A 21,178-nucleotide genomic window follows, 5' to 3' on the forward strand; every position below is an offset into this window, starting at 1 on the left:
ATTCCTAGACCTCTCCATTTCTATCTCGGACGACCGACTCAACACGGACGTTTAATATAAACTGACCGACTCCCACAGCTACCTAGATTCCACCTCCTCCCACACTACCCCCCGTAAAAACGCCATCCCATATTCCCAATTCCTTCGCTTCCACCGCATCTGCTCCTAGGAGGACCAATTCCAATACCAAACAACCCAGATGGCCTCCTTCTTCAAAGACCGCAATTTCCCCTCAGACATGGTTGACGATGCTCTCCACCGCATCTCCTCCACTTCCTGCTCGTCCGCCCTCGAACCCCGCCCCTCCAATCGCCATCAGGACAGAGCCCCAGTCGTCCTCACCTACCACCCCAACAACCTAAAGATACATTGTATCATCCTTCGTCATTTCTGCAACCTCCAAATAGACCCCACCACCAAGAATATATTTCCTTTCCCTCCCCTGTCAGTGTTGCGAAAATAATCACTCCCTCTGCGACTCCCTCGTCAGGTCCACACCGCCCACCAACCCAACCTCTTCTCCCGGCACCTTCCCCTGCAACCGCAAGAAATGCAATACTTGCGCTCGCACATCTCCCCGCACTTCCCTCAAAGGCCCCAATGGTTCCTCTCATATCCGTCACAAATTTACCTGCACCTGCACACACATTATTTACTGCATCCGCTGCACCCGATGTGGCCTCCTCTACATTGGGGAGACAGGCCGCCTCCTTGTGGAACATTTCAGAGAACATCTCTGGGATACCCGCACCAAGCAACCCAACCGCCCCGTGGCTGAACATTTTAACTCCCCCTCCCACTCTGCCAAGGACATGCAGGTTCTTGGCCTCCTCCATCGCCAGACCATGGCAACACGGCGCCTGGAGGAAGATCGCCTCATCTTCCGCTTAGAGACCCTCCAAACACAAGGGATGAATGCTGATTTCACCAGTTTTCTCATTTCACCTCCCCCACCTTTTCTCCGTCCCAACCCTCGGACTCAGCACCGCCTTCTTGACCTGCAATATTTTTCCCGACTTGTCCGACCCCACCCCCTCTCAGGCCTATCACCACCACCTTAACCTCCTTCCACCTATCGCATTCCCAACGCCCCTCCCCTAAGTCCCTCCTCCCTACCTTTTATCTTAGCCTGTTTGGCACACCCTCCTCATTCCTGACGAAGGGCGTATGCCCGAAACGTCGATCCTCCTGCTCCTTGGATGCTGCCTGACCTGCTGCATCTTTCCAGCAAAATATTTTTTCCCTGTCGTAAGGGAGTCCAGAACTAGACGGCATAGATTTAGGGTGTGAAGAGAAATATATAAAAGAGACCTAACACGCTACTATTTCATGCAGAGTGTGGTACGTGTATGGAATGATTCATGAGAACAAGTGGTGGAAGCTGGTACAATTGCAACATTTGAAAGGATTCTGCATGGGTACATGAGTAGGAGGGCTATGGAGCGATATGGCATGTGGGACGAGTTTGGGTTGGGATATGTGGTCCGTATGGAGTTAGACCGAAATGTCAGTTTCCAAACTGTACATCTCTAGGACTCTATGGCCCAGTCTTCTGTGTTCCCTGGGGATGAGAATACTACAGACAGTCCAACTCTAAGGAGATAGGAACATCCTTATCTCAGTCTTAAATGGGGAAACATTTAAATGTAGAAGTGTATTAACCTCACAGCAAGTCAGCTTCCTTTTTTTTAAAATGAGGGTATAACTAATAGGAAAGACTTAGACGATTCAGCCCCTCAAACCTATCCCACATTTCCATTGGCTACGTTCAGTAAAGTATTTATCAAACGCAGCCTCCACTGCTCTCTTGGTTAGCCATTTCAGACAGTGTAAATCATAGAGCGTTTGAAATTGGTGCAGAACTAGACTGTTTGGTTCAACAAGTGTAATCTGCTGTTCAATAATGGCTGACATGTTTCTCAACAAATATATCCCGCCTTCTCACTGTTATCTTGATCCACTTATCAATCAGAATATATCTATCTCTGCCTAAAAGATAGAACTGTGTCTGTGCTGTATGTCTGTATGCATGTGTGTGTTTCAGCTTATTGGCGAGGCAGAGGGTGGTGGAGGAAAGTTGATTTTTGGACTGGAGGCCTGTGACAAGTGGCATTCCAAAGGGATTTCTGTGGATCCACTTTTGGTTGTCATTTACATCAATTATTTAGATGAGAATTATACAAATTATTGTGAGCAAATTTACAGATGACAGCAAGATTAGTTATATAGTGGAAGATGAAGAAGATTACATAAGATTACAACGAGATCATATTTAATTGGTCAATGAATCATAGAAATGTACAGCACAGAAACGGACGCTGTGGTCAAACTCATTCGTGCCAACCAGATGTCGTAAGTTAACTTAGTTTCATTTTCCAGCATTTGTACCATATCCCTCTTAACCCTTCCAATTCATGACCCCATCCAGATGCGTTTTAAATGATGCAATTGCACCATCCTCCACCACTTCGTCTGGCAGCTCGTTGCATACATATGCCACCTTCTGTATGAAAATTGTCCCCTTGGGTCCCTTTTATATCTTGTCCATCTCATCTTAAATCTATGTCCCCTAGATTTGGACTTCCCTACACTGGGGAAAAGACCCTGAATATTCACCTTATCCATCGTCTTCATGATTTTATGAACTTCTCGAACGTGCAAGTTTGACTCCAATCAACACGAATGGCTGTGTTCTCAGTAAACCTGGGCCTAAATTATGAAATTCAATACTGACTCCTCTTCCTTCTTCATCACATCACAATTCTAAATTCATTTTAACAACTTGTTCAGCCACATTATGAAACACCTCTGTGTGATTTGAATAAAAACTTATGGGCTCAGAGGTAGACATACTACCACCATTTGGCAACAATTCCTGAAGCTGCAACATTATTCTTCTGTGTGTTTGTTCATCAGACACTTTTGAAATACTGTGACATATTTCTGTGACAGGCAGGTCTTGAATCCAGACATTCTGGTCCAGAGTGAGAGACACTACCACGCAAGTACATGTATTGGAATCTAACCCAGAGCTCTGGCTCAGAGGCATGGGCGTTACTCACTATACAAGTCTTAAACCATGCCCAGATTTTAGGTCACATTTTAAATGTCAGCTTTCAGCTCGGTGTGGATTCATTAAAATTTGGTTCACTTTACTGACTTACACAGTTAAATGAATTACATTGTTAAACAGGTGAAACATACTCACTTCAACTCTAGATTGTTGCGTTAATGTGTGCTGCCTTCGAGATAAACTATGAAGATCATTAATTGCTTGGCTATGGTTTCCACCTTAAGTGGCTATTATCTGACATCTGCAATATGAGGGAGAAAGCATCCTGCAGACACACTCTGCACTATAAAGGATCTGGAATAGATATTTATTACTGAACACCAGAGACGAAGAAAGAGCATACTTTCTGGATCAAAAACATCAATCACTCTTTCCTGCTTCTAATGTGCGGCGGGTCTCTTCTTAAAACCACGAAGGAATCCAAGGCAGCTGATTACTGTCCAGCCTTTTATCCCCAGTACTATCAGGCACTGGACTGAGGAGTGGCAGACGGAGTTTAATTTCAATAATTACAATGCACCACAATTTGAGAAAACAAACAAGGAGGGGACACCTATAATTAAATGCCGGGCCATTGGTAGTATTGTAGAACAGAGATATCTAGGGTTCTGGTTTTTGTTTTGAAGTTTGCACCATGTGTAGGCACGGTGGTTATGAAGGCGTTTGGTTTGATAGCCTTCATTGCTCAGACCTTTGAGTACAGGAGCTGGAACATTATCTTCAGGTTGCACTGGACATTCGTGAGGTCTCTCCTGAAGTACTGTGTAGTTCTGATCAACCAGTCACATTGAGCATATTCTTAAACTGGAGAGGGTTCAGAAAGGATTTGTCAGCCTGTTGTTGGGAATGGAGTGTTTAAGGACAGGCTCGATGGACTGGGACCTTTGCCATTGCAGCGTAGAAGGTTGAGGCATTATCAACCTTATACAGGTTTATCAAACATTTAGGGGTATAGATAATGTTGAATGGAAGGTGCACTTTCCTTACGGTGGTGGATTTCAAGAGTGGCGGGTAATTTTAAGATGACAGGAAGACAAAGTGTCATAGAGCTACCCAGCTCTACCCAACCTGTCCCTGCCAAACAGATGACCCACATTTGTGTAGTTCCATTTGCCAGCATTTGGCCGATATCCCCCTAAACACTTCCTATTCACGTGCCCGTCCAGATGCCTTTTAAATGTTGTAATTGTCCCAGCCTGCACAACTTCCTCTGGCAGCTCGTTACATATAAAGCACCCTCCCTTTTAAAGCGTTGCCCCTTACATCCCTTTTAAGTCTTGCCCATCTGAACTTCAACCTACGTCCTCTAGCTTTGGAACATACTACCCTGGAGAAAAGACCTTGGCTATTGACACTTGGCCATTCCACTTGTGAGTATATAAACCTCTATGATCACAATTCAACCGCTGATGCTTCAGGTAAAATAATCCCCGCATATTAATCCTCTCCATAAATCTCAAAACATCCAACCCTGGCAATATCTTTGTAAATCTCTTCTGAATTCTTTCATGTTTCACGCATCTTTCCTCGAATGACGGGACCATAATTGCACGAAGTATTCAATAGTGGCCTAACCAATGTTCTGTACAGCTGCAATATGACCTTCCAACTGCGATATTCAATACACTGTCAAACAACGACAAGCACATCATACACCTCAAAGTTTGTGAGAAGATTTGTAGCTCGGATGCTCGTTGTTGTGGTTCTGTTCGCCGAGCTGGGAATTTGTGTTGCAGACGTTTCGTCCCCTGTCTAGGTGACATCCTCAGTGCTTGGGAGCCTCCTGTGAAGCTCTTCTGTGCTGTTTCCTCCGGTATTTATAGTGGTTTGTCTCTGCCGCTTCCGGTTGTCAAATCCAGCTGTCCATTGAGGTGGCCGGCATATTGGGTCCAAGTCGATGTGCTTGTCGATTGAGTCTGTGGACGAGTGCCATGCCTCCAGGAATTCCATGGGTGTTCCCTGTTTGGCTTGTCCTATAATAGTAGTGTTATCCCAGTCGAACTCATGTTGCTTGTCATCTGCGTGTGTGGCTACTAAGGATAGCTGGTCGAGTCGTTTCGTGGCGAGTTGGTGTTCATGGATGCGGATCATTATCTGTCTTCCTGGTTGTCCGATGTAGTGTTGCGTGTAGTCCTTGCATGGGATTTTGTGCACGACAAAACTTTGAGGGAGACTTTAATTTTCCCAACATTAACTGGGATACACTTAGAGTCAGAGTTCTGGATGGAGTACAATTTGTACGGAACATCCAGCAGAGTTGTCTTGAGCAATATGTCAATAGTTCAACGAGGGAAGGAGACATATTGGACCTAGTATTGGGAACGAGCCAGGACAAGTGGTAGAAATTACGGTGGGGGATTTCTTTTGGAACAGTGACCACAATTCCGTAAGTTTTAGAATACTTGTAGATAAAGAAGAGAGTGGTCCTCAGGGAAGAGTACTAAACTGGGCCAAAGTCAATTATATCAAAATTAGGCAGGAGCTGGGAAATGTGGATTTGGGACAGCTATTTGAAGGAAAGTCCACATTTGAGATGTGGGAGGCTTTCAAAGATAGGCTAAAGATAGGGCGGCACGGTGGCACAGTGGTTAGCACTGCTGCCTCACAGCGCCAGAGAGCTGGGTTCAATTTCCGACTGAGGCGACTGACTGTGTGGCGTTTGCACATTCTCCCCGTGTCTGCGTGGGTTTTCTCCGGGTTCCTCCCACAGTGCAAAGATGTGCAGGCCAGGTGAATTGGCCACGCTAAATTGCCCGTAGTGTTAGGTAAGGGGTATGGGTGGGTCACGCTTTGGTGGGTCGGTGTGGAGTTTTTGGGCCATGGGGCCTGTTTCCACACTGTAATGTAATCTAAAAAAAAGATAGTACAGGATGGGCATGTCCAGTTGAAAACAAAGGAGAGGAAGGGCAAGATTCGTGAACCGTGGATGACAGCAGAAATTGTACAACTAACCAAGAGGAAAAGGGAAGCGTACCTAAGATCTAGGCAACTGAGAACAGAACGGGTCCTGGAGGAATATCGCAAGAGTAGGACAAGGAATCATGCGGTCGAAAAGGGGTAATGAAATAGCTTTAGCAAGCAGAATTAAGGAAAAACCCAAAGCATTTTTTTTCTTATATAAGAAGGAAGGGGTAACTAGCGAAAGGATTGGTCCACTAAAAGACAATGAAGGAAGGCTGTGTGCCGAACCTGAGGGTGTTCACTGAGGAGAGGAACATGATGAACTTTGAGAATAGAGATATACATTTGATTAGTCTGGATCACTTTGGCATAAGTAGGGAAGATGTGTTGGGTATGCTGGAGGCTATTAAGGTGGACAAATCCCCAGGGCCAGATGGGATCTGTCCCAGGTTGTTGAGGGAGGCGAGAGAGGAAATAACTGGGACCCAGAAAGATATCTTTGTGGACTCCTTTAATACAGGCGTGGTGCCAGAGGACGGGGGTGGGGGGGGGTGTACCTTAAGTTGTCCCTCTGTATAAGAAGGGTAGTAGGGATATTCTGGGTAACCACAGACCAGTAAGCCTGACGTCAGTGGTGGGTAATGTGCTGGAGAGAGTACTAAGAGATAGGATCTATTTATATTTCGAAACGAATGTGCTTATCAGTGATATGCAACATGGTTTTGTGCAGGCGAGATAGTGCCTTACCAACTTAATAGAGTTCTTCGAGTAAGTAACCAAGTTGTTAGATGAAGGAAGCGCTGTTGATGTCATATACATGGACTTTAGTAAGGCATTTGATAAAGTTCCCCATTGTAGACTAATGGAGAAAGTGAAGTCACATGGTGTGCAGCTTGGTGGATAAAGAACTGGTTGAGCCACAGGAGACAGAGAGTAGTCGTTGAAGGGAATTTCTCGAAATGGAGAAAGGTGACTCGCGGTATTCCACATGAGGTCAGTGCTGGGACCATGTTGTTTGTAATATACATAAATGCTCTAGAAGAGGGCACCGTTGGTATGATCATCAAATTTGCAGATGACACAAAGATTGGTCGAGTAGCAGAAAACATAAGGGACTGTCAGATAATACAGGAGGATATAGATAGACTGAAGAGTTGTGCAGAAAAGTGCCAGATAAAGTTCATTCCAGGTAAATGTGAGGTGATGCATTTTGGCAAGTCTAATTCTGCAGCAAATTATATAATGAATGGAAGAGCCTTGTGAAAAGTTGATGGATAGAGAGATCTGGGAAAGCAGGTCTATTGTACCGTGAAGACTGCTGCTCAGGTGGATAGAATGGTCAAGAAGGCATATAGTATGCTTGCCTTCATTCAACCGGATATTGAGTATAAGAGCTAGCAAGTCATGTTAAAATTGTACAAGACATTGATTCGGCCACATTTAGAATATTGTGTACAGGTCTGGTCGCCACAATACCAAAAGGATGTGGACGTTTTAGAGACGGTGCAGAGAAGGTTTACGAGGATGTTGCCTAGTATGAGAGGTGCTAGATATGAAGAGAGTTTGAGTAGTTTAGGGTTATGTTCACTAGAAAAAAAAGCAAGTGAGGGGTACCTGGTTGAGGTTTAAAAAATCGTGAAGGGCATAGACAGGCTGGATAGAGAGAAGCTTTTTTCCAGGGTGAAGGATTCAATAAACAGAGGTCATGCTTTCAAGATGAGAGGTGGAAAGTTTCAGTGGGATACACGTGGCAGGAACTTCACACAGAAGGCGTTTGGAACGCATTGCCAGCAGAGGTGGTAGTGGCAGGCAGGGTAGATTAAGTTAAGATGTGTCTGGACAGATGCATGTGCAGGTGGGGAGCTTAGGGAACCAAATGCTTAGGAATTGACCGACAGGTTTGGACAGTAAATTTGGATCTCTCAGGCTTGAAGGGCCGAAGGGACTGTTTCTGGGCTGTAAATTTTCTTTGTTCTTCTTCTTTGTTCTTTGTATGTGTGTGTGTGAGGAGTGTGGGTATCTGAGTGTGTGTGTGTTGGGGGGAGGGTGGATGTCTTCGTGGGTGGGAAGTGGGGCTGTCTGTGTCTTCGTGCGTGTGTCGGTATGTGTGTTTGTCTCTGTCTGTCTGTGTGTTTCTGTGTCTGTCTTTGCGTGTGTTTCTGCGTCTGTGTGTGTGTTACTGCGTCTGTGTGTGTGCAAGTGTGTGTCTGTGTTGACAGATTGTGCCGCTGATAAACCGCAACCATTCAGGCAGAATCCAAAGAGCAACAGAGTCGAAATATCGAGCATAATCTCTTAATTAGGAAAGAGGCTTGTGGGCTAAGGAAAATGAGGGATAAATGTGAGGGGGTGGTGCTGGGGGCAAGGTAGCTCGGAAGGTGATTGTTAAATGAAGGTGAAGGTGATAGGTCGGAGCGGAGGGTGGAGTGGATAGGTTCTAAGGAAGATGGACATGTAGCACAGATCAAGAAGGAGGTGCCGAGTTGGATTGTTGGATCTGGAATAAGGTGGGGGGAGGGGAAATGATGAAAATGGTGAAATCTGGCTATGTGTGTTGTGTGTGCGCGCACACGCGTGTATGTGTGTCGGTTGGCGTGTGTACGTCTTTGTATGTCTGTTTGTGCGTCTTTGTGTCTCTCTGCATCTGGGTGTGTGTGTGCGTGTGTCTGTGTGGGAGTGGGATTGCTGTCAGTATGTGTGTTGTGACTGTGTGCTGCTGTATATGTGTCTGCGTGTGTGTCTGTTTCTGTGAGTGTGTATGCATCTGTTTATGTATCTGTGTTTGACTGCGTGTGTGTCGACGTCTGTGTGTGCCTGTTCCTGTGCGTGTGTGTCTGTGTCTGACACTGTGTATGTCTGCATCTGTGTTTGCCTGTTTCTGTGAGTGTGTGCGTATCAGTGTATGTGTCTGTGTGTGTTTGTGTGTGTTTGTATATCTGTGTGTGTGACTGTTTATGTTTGTGTGTCCGTGTAAGTGTGTTTGTGTGTGTGTCTGTGTGCGTGTCTGTGTGTGGGGGGGTCTGTGTGTGTGTCTGTATGTGCGTGTGTGTCAGTGTCTGTGTATGTGTACGCGTGCATCTGTGTCTGTGTGTGTGTGTCTGTGTGTGTGTTTGTTGATGGTGCTGTGAGCTGCTGCCCTCCCTCTGTACCTCAAAAACTGGATCACTGATGATTTTTACCCTCCACTCCCACCTGTACAGTGGTGTGGGGAGGCCAGCAGAGACTGACAGCAACAGAAAGCTCAGCAGTTCTGACAGCATCTGTGGACAGAAATGAAAGGACCCTTCCTCAGATCTCATGTCGGGGCTTTAAGCACTTTAATCACCACAGAGACTGCAGACTCGCCTCACACTGATACACACAGATAAACACACACTAATACCGAGATATAGAGACACGTACTAATGCACAGAAACTAATATAGACATGGAGTGTCTGTCAGTATTTCTCTTGCTCCACGGTGACCTTGTCAATATTTCAATTGTTCTGTCTGGTGTGTGTCAATATTTAAGTCTGCCCTTAGGGAGTGTATTAATATTGTACTTGCTCACAATAGTGAGTGATTCAGTACTTCTATGTGGAGTGTGACTGTATGACAATTTCAATATTCGCAGATACCAAACCTGGAAGAATTATAAAGTGTGAGGCGGACAGTGTGGAACTCTCACAGTACAGTGACGCATTGGTGTAGTTGTCAGTTTTGTGACAGATCAGGCTCAATGCAGGTCAGTGAGAGAAGATGCACCTTGGTAGGATTAACTCGGAAAGTCAATATAAAAAATTCTGGACCATTATAAAGGGGTGTGGGAGCAGAGGGTGTTTCGGTGCACATCTTATTGAAGATGTCAGGACAAGTGGGGAGAGCAGTAAATATCACAGATTAGTTTCATTATCTGAGCTGTTTACAGGAGGAGGTGTTGGAGGTACCCTCCATGCTCCCTTCCTGGGAGGTGGTGGCGGCGATGTGTTTTGAGCACACCCTCCTGCCCACTGTGACGATGGGGATTCCATTTGTACCAGCTCGACGCAAAAGGGAGATGACATCAGGGCCACTGCTTCTAAGTTGTGCCCGGGAAACGGAACTGCCTGTGGGTTTAAAGTGAGAATTTCCCTTCACTGAACATTGCTCTTTACTCGGTCGGTGGGACGTGAATGTTTCAGAGTCTCCACACGAGGCATCCCGTTCCTCTCCGGCTCATACCAGGGTCCACCACACATGGCGGGGGGGGGGGGGGGGGGGTGGTAGGGAACGAATATCGGGAACTCCACCACCCAGCTTGGCCCTTTCTGTCCTATGCCAGGCTGTTTCTCCTGGAATGGGAGCAAGGGAGGGAGGGAGGGTGGGAGTAGGTGGCCCTGCTGATAGTGCTAGTGCAGGTGGGGTGGTGTCCAGCGGGAGTCGGTCCACAGTGTTGTATCCATGCAGTGTTATTTGTGTGGGAGGTAAAGTGGAGCGAGAGAGAGAGAAAGAGAGAGAGAGAGAGACTGCATGCAGTAGTGAGAGTGGTGGAGCATGAGCCTTGTTCGGGGGTAGGCGCTATAACAGATATACTGTGGAGTTGCGGGATCAGAGAGAATATGGTGAGCCTTATCCTGATTGTTGTGGTTCTGTTCGCCGAGCTCGGAATTTGTGTTGCTCCTGATAGAGCGGGGAAGGTTTTTGATGCTTGTTCTTTATTGCTGGACATTTCATCAGATTGCAGATACTGCACTGAGCTGGGTAGTGAGTTCAGACCATGCTCACACCGATATCCTGATCACCCATCATTCCTGGGAACATTGGCTCATGGTGCAAGAACGGTACAAATTTCTTTATTTTCGCATTCTGGAACCATGCATACATCCTTCCACGACACTGTCTCTCAATCTCGCTCACTCTGTCTATTCCCTAAACCCCTCCCATTTGTTGATACTTTAACTGATTTCCCCGCCATCTCTCTCTGGCAGTGATGTTCACACCCACAGCACCCCCTTGTCATGGCACAAGGGAGATATGGAGCTGTAATTGGATGGGAGCTGCACATCCTGTCACTTCCAGCATGGGCTGCAAGTTTCCCCTCACTGGGCAGTGATCTCACACAGTGTTACTGAGCAATGTACTGGGGTGATGGACACAATTCCACACCCTGGTCACATAGCTTATCTGGGGTTATAGATCAATGCACTGCTATAATGTGCACAGTGTTCCGCTCTGGACTGATTGCAAGGTGGGGTTCAGCAGTACACTAGCCTGGTCTGCGCAGTGCTCCATGCTGAACTGATATCTCCTCTGGGTTTATAGTGTCTGATCTGGTTCTGTGAGGTGGATTAAGAATGTGATCTAACTGATCCTTTCAGTTGATATGGCAATGCCTTTATTTTTGTTCGCAATCATGTGATTGGACCCTCCAAATTCTGACTCCGCCAACCAGTCCCATTCTTCAGTCTAACTCCATAGTTCAGCAATGTGTTGTCCCGTGAGTAATTGTCCAGTTTCAATGCGAATAACTATTCTGTCTATTTCCCTGGCCTTTGCTCATCCTGGAATTCATTGCAATAAACCTCAGTAACGTCACTCCTCAGAACGAACGCTCCAGCCCATTCATACTCTCCGTGCAGCTCAACATCACTCGCCAGCAACACCCTGCACAACTCTGTCAATATACTTGGAAATCTTTTCTGCATGCTTTCAAGTTTAACAACATCTTTCGTGTAGCAGTGTGAACAGAATTAAAGGCAGTATTACAGAAGTGACATTTCTAGCGAAAGTGAGTATTGCAGATACGAGAGATTAGAGTCGAGAGTGTAAAAAACGTCGAAGTTTCCAGCTCCTCGAATGCTGCCTGACCCGCTGTGTTTTTGCTGCACCACTCTTTGAACGCAGTCTATATCCCAGATGGCCTTCTTCTTCAAAGACAGCAATTTACCCTCCCGCATGGTCGACGATGGTGTTCAGTGCATCTCATCCACTTCCCACACCTCCGCCTTCGAATCCCACCCCTCCAAACTCAACAGGAAAAAAATCCCCCGTTCCTTACCTTCCATCCCACCATACCTCCAGATTCAATGTGTTATCCTCCCCCATTTGCGCCACCTACAAACAGACCCCACTACCATGGACATATTTTCCTTCCCACCTGATCTGCTTTCCATAAAGAACATTCCCAGCGTGACTCCTTTGTCAGGTCCACACCACCCCCCAACCCAGCCTTCACTCCTGGCACCTTGCACTACCACGGCCCGAATTGGAAAACCCGGACCCTAACCTTTGTCCGAGACCCCAAAGGATCCTTCCACATCCTTCAGACTTTTACCTGCACTTACATAAGTCACCTACAGTATCCGTTGCTCCTGTTGTCTCATCGACATTGATGAGACAGGATGCCAACGTGTAGAACACTTCAGAGAATATCTCTGGGAAACCGGCACCAACAAACCCCACCACCCCGTTGCAGAACACTTTAACTCGCTATCCCATTCCGCCATAGATATTCAGGTCCTGGGCATCCTCCACCGCCAAACCTTAACCATCCAATACCTGGAGGAAGAAATACTGATCTTCGAACTTGGGACCCTGCAACCACATGGGGTCAATGTGGATTTCACCAGTTTCCTCATTTCCCCTCCCCCACCTTATCCCAGATCTACCTTACCAATTCAGCACCGCTCCATGACCTGACCTACCTGTACATCTTCCTTCTCCCCATCCACTCCACCTTCCTCTCCGACATCTTACCTCCAACCCCAACTTCATCGACCTCTCACATTCTCAGCTACCTTCCCCCAGCACCATCCCCTTCCCATTTATCTCTCAGTACCCTTAGGCCACAAGCCTCAGTCATGATGAAAAGCTTACAGAAAAATGTCTATGGTCCTCAAATGGTGCTTGACAGCCTGTGCTTTTCCAGCACCACATTCTCAACTCTAATCTCCAGCATCTGCAATCTTAATTTTGTCCCTTTAGTTAATGCATCCCGTAATTTCCACACCAGACATCTTAGTTAGCTTGTCTGTTAATTTATCCCTGTCCCTTTCTCCTTTATTAACAGAGTGGGACATATACAGCCCAGCAGTACTCTGGCAATACAATGAAAAACGTTTTATAAGTTGCAAGATTTATAGGCTATTCCTCAGTAACCCTCATCCATTCCATTCAGATTGAGTAAATATTCCCTTTTATTGTAATTTGAAATGCTATGTAAGGAAAGGGTTAACTGAACTTGTTTGTTTAGTGACTTTGATTAATGTCAGTCACCGTGTTTTGTAATTATCCCAGTGGAGAGTTTCCATCTTTTAATGATCAATGGGCTCCATTCAATGTGTTATGCCATAGTATGAGCGGAAACATCACCGACAGCCCTAACAGGGATCAGCAGCTCCAGAGAAAAGGGGGAGGAGAGATCATTATCTGAGGACGTTAGACTTGAATGTTCCAACAATGGATCAGAATCTGAAAACTTTGGACTGCACCGTTACAACAATGGTCAGGAGTTTATCCTATTATGTTTGGTTTCTTTCTACAAATTATGAGTAATTGTCATTGCATTCGCAGATTTATTGTGCTCTTCGCTTTATTCAATATTTTTTATTATCCTCTCCTGTCTATCGTTGGTGTTCCTGGTAAGTCTCACTGTCCAGATATGTTTTCCTTTAAACTAGTTACGACTGCATTACTGTTCTTTCATATAGTCTTCACTTCTTGCCATTATTATTGTCCATGTTGAGAATATGAATCCAGATATTCACTCTGCAGATTACGTCTAACTGCATCAGTGAACTTGTTCAAATACTTACTCCCTCCTTGCTTCTGGCAGTGTTACTCATGAGTCTCTATGTTCACCTACTCACTTTCAGATGTGAACCATTGTCTCACTGTCATTGTTATTTAAATATTGGGAGCGTGGAGGTCATTGTCCTCTATTATGTTTACAAACTCCGTTTCCTTCCTGGGACTCCATCTCATCCCGGGCCAATATTTTTGTTCATTCATTTCTGGGACTTCGGTGTCGCTGGCTTCCCTCTATTTGCCCTTGAGAAGGTAGTGATGAGCTGCCTTCTTGAATCGCTGGAGTCCACTTGCTGTCGGTTGACCCATAATGCTGGTAGGGAGGGAATTCCAGGATTTTGACAAAACGACTGTGAAGAAACAACGGTATATTTCCAAGTCAGGGTAGTGAGTGGCTTGGAGGGGAACCTTAAAGTAGTGTTTAAACCAGATGAATCACAACATTGGTCATCCCTTTGGCCATGAGCTGATTCCTGATATCATGCCCTGACCATTATTAACTTTAACTATTCACTGTTCCAGAAGATACTTCACTGGCATAACTCATCTGCTGTTTAAACATTGGGCTGTGAAATACAGACTTAATGATGACAACAATCTGTTGCTGACACTCTCGGGTTGAAATCTGCAGAAACAAATTTGATTCTAACTCTGACCAAATTTCCATCCATCTGACATTCCTGTGCACGATGATCTATATCGCTATTGTGTCTGGCAATGCCTTTATTTTACTACTCTCAAGTATTTTAACTCATCTGTCCATGAAACTTCCCTCAGTCGCTCTGTGTGGATTATCCAAATCCCTGCCAGTTGTTCATATTTAACCTGGTTTCCTAGAAGTATAGTTTTCAATACTCCTCATGCTGGACAGATAATCCAGTCGACTGAGCAATGCACTAGCATAGTCTGCACAGCTCTCCATGTTGGCCTGTCATCTTGTCACAGCGTATGTTGTTTGAAGTGTTCCCTGAAACTAATTCAGAATTTGATTAAACAATCCATTTCAGCTGATCCGAAAACACCTTCATTCAATGATCTCGTTCTTGTAATTTTGCTCTCTAAGTGATCAATTCTCCAGTTAGTCCCACTACCCAGTCTTTTTCTCCATATTTCCACAACATGCTCTCAGTTAGTTAATTGTCTGTTTCTGTCTTTAATGTGAATCTCTCTATCCCCCTGTATCTTTCCCAAGGCTTGGGCTTTGACTCTCTAGTGTGTTGAGTGCTGGCATTGTGAAGCTCAGAAGCAATGAAATGGTGTGTGTCAGGCTGTTGTTCACTTCCCAGTGTGTGCCATGTGGTGGGATGGGGGTGGGAGGTGGGAAAGAGGTACGTAGTGTGTGTCAGCCTGTTATTCACTTCCATGTGGTGTTCCATATTGGAAAGTGGTGTGTGTGCGTGTGTACCGGTCGGTTGTTCACTTCCCAGTGTGTCCCATGATGTGCTCCATGTTGGATAGGGGCGACAGCAACTTTGACTCATGTCTTTGAAAAGATGGTCTGTGCCTGCCCACTGAACGTCTGACGTCTGTATTTGTCCCTTTGGGCTGATTGTGTGATCAGTAACACGAGGAATCCCCTTGAGTAATATTGTAAAATACCAGGTGTCTAACATCTCTGGCAATGCTCTCACTTTTTAAAAAGGTTTATTTTCTCCTTTTCTTTAAAGAGACATCTTAAAGGCCGAACTTCCTACTGCAAACGGTTGAAGTAAATTAATTAGGAGGCTTTTAGGGTGTTTTTGTAAAATAAATTGTGATAACAGTGGCCAGCTCTTACAGACCAGAATTTCCAGTAACAATCAGCAGGTGCCTTGGGTGGGAGAAGGGTTGGATGCTTCAGTAAATGATCCCTAGCTGTATTATCTCTGAAGTCTGTCATGATGCTGTTTCCTCCTGGATTGGATGTGTCTTTTTGCCCAGGGACAAGTTTATGGGATGTTAGTACATTGGAACTCTTCATTAGTGGAAAGTACTGTAGCTAATATTCTGTTAAGATTTCCAATAGTTAAGTTATTCTAAATTTCTCTTCTTTTTGCATGTATTTTTATTATGGTATTTAAATAAATCGTGTTTTGGTTAAGGTTGAGTGGTTTGACCAGCCGCATCACATCTGGAGCACACATTTCACATCTACCTTTACTAAAAGGTAGTGGGGCGAGAGCACCAGGGACCCAGGTTCAATTCCCACTGATGACTATGAGGAGTTTACACATTCTCTCTGTATCTGTGTGGGTTTCCTCTGAGTTTTGTGGTATCCTCCCACAATCCAACGATGTTTAAGTCAGGTGAATTGGCCATGCTAAATTGCCCATAGTGTTAGGGGCATTATCAGTGGTAAATATGGGGTAAGGGAGAGGGGCTGGGTGGTTACGTCTTCGGTGGGTCAGTGTGGACTTGTCGGGCTGTATGGTCTGTTTCCATACTGTTGGGAATCTAACCTAAGACAAGGTTGGCGTCCAGGCTACCATCTTAAATCATTTTAAGGCAGTCTGGTCTGTTCCATAGCAAGGTGGGAACACTTGTTCAGTTTAAATTCGATAATTCCAAATTGGGTTCAGGATGAGAATCCCTACAGAGTGGAAGCAGGCCATTTGGCCAAACAAGTTCGCACCAATCCTCCGAAGAGTAAATTACCCAGACGCATTCCCCTCCCCTATTACTCCATATTTACCCCTGACTAGTTCAAATAACCGACACATCACTAAACGTTACGGGCAATTTAACATGGCCATTTCGCCTAAAATACATATATATGTACTGTGGGAGCAAATTGGAGCACCTGGAGAAAACCCACGTAGGGACGGGGAGAATGTGCACAGGGAGATTTTGGGGCTCAAAGGCAGCATTTTGTAGTTGCTAGTATCTTTTTTTGTGGGTGTTGAATTCGGTTGGTTTGTACAATGTTTTGTGTGGTAATGGTTATTTCTGTCACTAAGAGTTCCCTGGGTAAGGACAAAGTGAAGTTGGAGATTTTACAAAAGGTGAGCAAGGCAAAGCGTTTAGGATTGGCAGACAAGCTGGAGTTGGGTTTGTGTTTGTCTGTGAGAAAAGGAGATAATTACAGCTGTAGCTTGACATTTAAATTTTTGCGGAAAGCTCATCAGAATCTTTTGGAATGGCTAGAATTCTTTTGCAGAAGGAGCAGCTTGGACACAAAAAGGAATTGAGACAATTTGAAATATGATTTGAAGTAGAATTAAAAGAAGAGGAAGAAGAAAGACAGAAAAAAATGATGAAAAGCAGAAAGAGAGAGTTTCAAATTCAAACGTTAGCAATTTGAGAGGAAAGTCGACTTACCAGAGTCGAGATGAAGGGAGATAGTAGACTGGATGAGGAGGATAGTGAGGATGAACAACTGTATGGTAGCCAAAGGCCTGAGGGGATCTGTTTATATATGTATATACATTGTCTAGATTTGATGAAAAGGATGTAGAAGCCTTTTTATTTTCATTTGAGAAAGTGACTAAACGGATGCACTGACCACTGACCAAATGGGTTTTGTTAATCCAAACAAAGCTGGACGGTATTACGAGTGAAGTATTTGTATCCCTATTGGAAGAGGTATTTGGAGAGTATGAGAAGGTGAAGAAAGACATTTGAAGTGCATATGAACTTGTGCCAGAAGCCCACTGACAGTGATTTAGAATGTAAAATTGTGTCCCTGGTTAAACGTACATTGAGTTTGAAAGGATTAACCGAAGTAATTTTGAAAGGTGAGTCAGGGTTTTAAAAACAGAGCAACCTATGACACTCTTAGACAGACTCATATTTTGGAGGAGTTCAAAAACTCACTTCCTGCAGTCGTGAGAACGCGTGGGGAAGAGCGGAGAGCTGAAATGGCACGATTCGCATCTGAAATGACATGATCATCAGTTGGTCCATATCAAAGTTTGGCTTTTGGGAGGGCTTGAGGAGAATGTGCAAGATCTTAAAATATATACCTGTGTGTAAGATTTAGTGGCATAGGCCAGGATTAGCAGGTAAAGATGTTACAGCATTAAGACGTATTGAAGATATAAATCCTTTAAGCCGAGACACGAGGAGATATGTCATTGAGAAGGACTATGTTAGAGATGAGAAGTGCTCCATTATGTAAATTTGTTTGGAGTATCCGGTAACGCCATCAATTGTAAAATATTTCACAATTGGGAAGGAGGCCTTGAGCTTGATGTTGATGTTACAACATTTCAGCATCGAAGTTGCCAATACAGTGTCAAGACAAATATATATACCGATCATAACGCCTGAATGATTTTGGACAAATTTATGGAGAATACTTCCAGTCGGTTCAGACAGAGCTTATTATTGTTGCCATTCAATTTGGAAGTTATACAGGTGACCGGACGGGAACCCGTACTTGCTGACAAGTTGTCGAAACTTAGATGAAGAAAAACAGAGGCGTTCAGTCGCAGAAGTAAACTGACTGAAATAGAATAGAGTTGTAAATGTTAGCACACCTAGTGTCAATGTAATATATATGTATTGCAGTCTACTGGAACAATAAGAATAAAGGGTTTAAATGAGGTCATCTTTGTATATTGATGTCTCTTTTTTCACTTTAAAAAGGGTATTTTCTCTTGTTTTTTTTTAAGAGAGGTCTTTAAGGCAGAGATGCCGAACTGTCACCTGAAAACAGCTTAAGTAAATAACTGAGAAGGCATTTAGGTTTTATTAAAGCGTTGGGAACAATGGAAGGGGAGTGGCCAGGTTTTCTCGTTTTGATTTTGCTGCAGCATTCAGCAGGTGCTTGGGATCCCAGAAGGTTTGGAAGTTTCAATGCATGATCCCCAGCCGCTATTCTGTCTCAAAACTCATTTAAAGTTGGTTGCTCCTGGATTGGAGAACTGCACATAAGATTCTGTCTGTGAATTTACCTTTTTGCGAAGGGGTGTGTTTATGGGATGTTCCTTTATTAGCGCAGTTAATGAGTAGAAGGCACTGTATCTGATGGTAACATAGGTGTTCCAGGAGAGAAGCTATCCCAAATTGTTCTTGTCTTTGATTGTGTCTTAATTGGAGTTTTGAATGAATTGCATTTTGCTTAATGTTGAGTGAGTTGACCAGTTGCAACACATCTGGAATACACAGTTAACATCTACATTTAAAATAAGGGAAAGTTAGGATCGAGGCTGTCTGCTTAAAATATTTTGACAGTTTCTGGTCAGGTCCATACACTTGTAGATTAGGGGCTTCTGACTGTCTCCTGCTATTGCAAAGATAGTGGAAGTGTTGGGGATGGTTTTCTGGAGGTTGTGCTGTGAGCTGCCTCAGACATTCATGGAGATCCAAGGATTTGGTGACCCAACTCTGGATGGAACATGGGGACTGTAGTTACAGCATCTGGGTCTGTTACATGAACAGCAAATGGAGCAGAGGATGTAGAGAGGGGAAGCTCTGAAACCACGGTGTGAATGTGTCTGGGAAAAGGGACCTACTGGATCCACCCCGTGTTTTCCAGGAACAGCTTGCCAAGTTCCACTTAACCCTGGAGCAGAGTGTGAGGGGACCCTGACTGAAAAAGGAGCTGCTCACAGAGCGGTGTCATCTCCTTCAACACGACCTGCAGCTTCACACCAGGGGGAGGATGGTGCTGCCGGTGACAGTTAGGGTCACTGTTTCATTTAGCTTCTATGATCTGGAACTTTCCAGGCCGAAGTGGGTGACATGTGCATTATCTCCCGGCGGCACAGTGGCACAGTGATTAGCAGTGCTGCCTCATAACGCCAGAGACATGGGTTCAATTCCTGCCTCAGTTGAATGGTGTGTGGCGTTTGCACATCCTTCGTGGGTTTGCTCTGGTTTCCTCCCACAGTCCAAAAATGTGGCGATTAGGTGAATTGGACATGCTAAATTACCCGCAGTGTGAATTGAAGCGGTAAATATACGGGAATGGGTCTGAGTGGGTGGCGGGTCGGTGTGGACTTGTTGGGCCGAAGGGCCTGTTTGCACACTGTAAGTAAGTTAATCTCAACATCAATGTCACTATTTGGTGATGGAGAGTATATATTGTTGATGAGGTGAATGGTTTCTCTCTCAGCAGAGAGTTGCCAGGTGTATCCATGTTTTCTCAGTATTGCAGGATTCCCAATGACGTACATGGCTCTGTGGGCTTCCCATGTTAATGAGGAGAGCTCGACGAACTGAAGGAGCTCTCACTCCATTAATGTTACAGAGTGCCCATGCACAGTACTCCATGTTGGTGAATACTCACTGTCCTGGCAGCAGCCACTACATCTTATTTCAGAAGCAGTCAGCCATTCCCATTGTCTTTGGGTCTCCATTCGGAAAGAAAGGATAGGCTCTCAGCCTTTGATAGACGTCTCAAAACAACCTCCCCCTCACCACCCCCACCGCCAAACAAGTACATCAAAATATCCCGTGTGTTCTGAGAGTAGGAAGACCACTGGGAATGTCAGGGACCAGACCAAAAGGGAAATCGAGCAACACTTCTCATGTCTGAATGGGTTAGAGTAAACCCTCCAGAACACACTGTATCTCTATATTGAGTAATCCATCTCCATTTCAGTAACATACTGCCTTCCATTCTTCCAGAAAACAAAAGCTGGCAGGTTATACATTCCGTTATATTCCAATTGGAAAAGTATTATTCATTGACTTTACCTGCCCATATCAATTTGCAAACTCTCCACATTCTCTTGATAGTTTAATGTCTTGTTTACCTCAGTGACATCACCCAACTTAGTAGCAGTACATCTGTTCTATCGTCCTGATCACTGATATCGTTTCAAAACAGTTAAGGACCCAGAGCTGGTGCCTGTGTGAATCCATTGGTTACGTTCTGTCAAACTGTTTAAGACAGATTTATCCAGAGTGCCTGCTTCCTGATAGATAACCCATTCCTGTGGAGCATAGTCAAAGGACTGAAAAAGAAAGAGGAACAATCCAGCCCCTCAAGTCTGTTCCGTCATTGAATACAATCATGGCTGATGTAAACGCCGGATCAGGTCCATTCCCCTGCCTGCTCTCCAAATCCCTTCATTTACTCAATGTATCAGCATCCCCTGCACACTGGGACAGTGAGCTACACAGGTTCATAACCCATTGAGAGAAGTAAGTTCTCCTAACCCCTTTTTTGAATCTGCTCTGCCTGATCCTGAAACTATGTTCTCTTCTTCTACTTTGCCCCAGATGAGGAAATTTCCACCCCACACCGACAGTGTCAATCACCTTTAACATCCTCCAGGCCTCAATAAGGTCTCCTCTCATTCTTCTGAACTTAGACTGCATTGGCCTGAACTGCTCGAACTCGCTTCAAAAGATAAATTCATCTCTGGAATCAATCTAAAGTACTTATTCTGAAATACCTTCTTTGTAACAACATCCCTCCTGCGTCAGGACAACAAACCTGAACACAGTACGTCAGTTACAGTCTCACTAATATCTTGCAGAGTTGCAGAAATTCTTCCCTCTCTTTATAC

This window comes from Chiloscyllium punctatum, chromosome 46 (genome assembly GCF_047496795.1).
Source record: "Chiloscyllium punctatum isolate Juve2018m chromosome 46, sChiPun1.3, whole genome shotgun sequence".
NCBI lineage: Eukaryota > Metazoa > Chordata > Chondrichthyes > Orectolobiformes > Hemiscylliidae > Chiloscyllium > Chiloscyllium punctatum.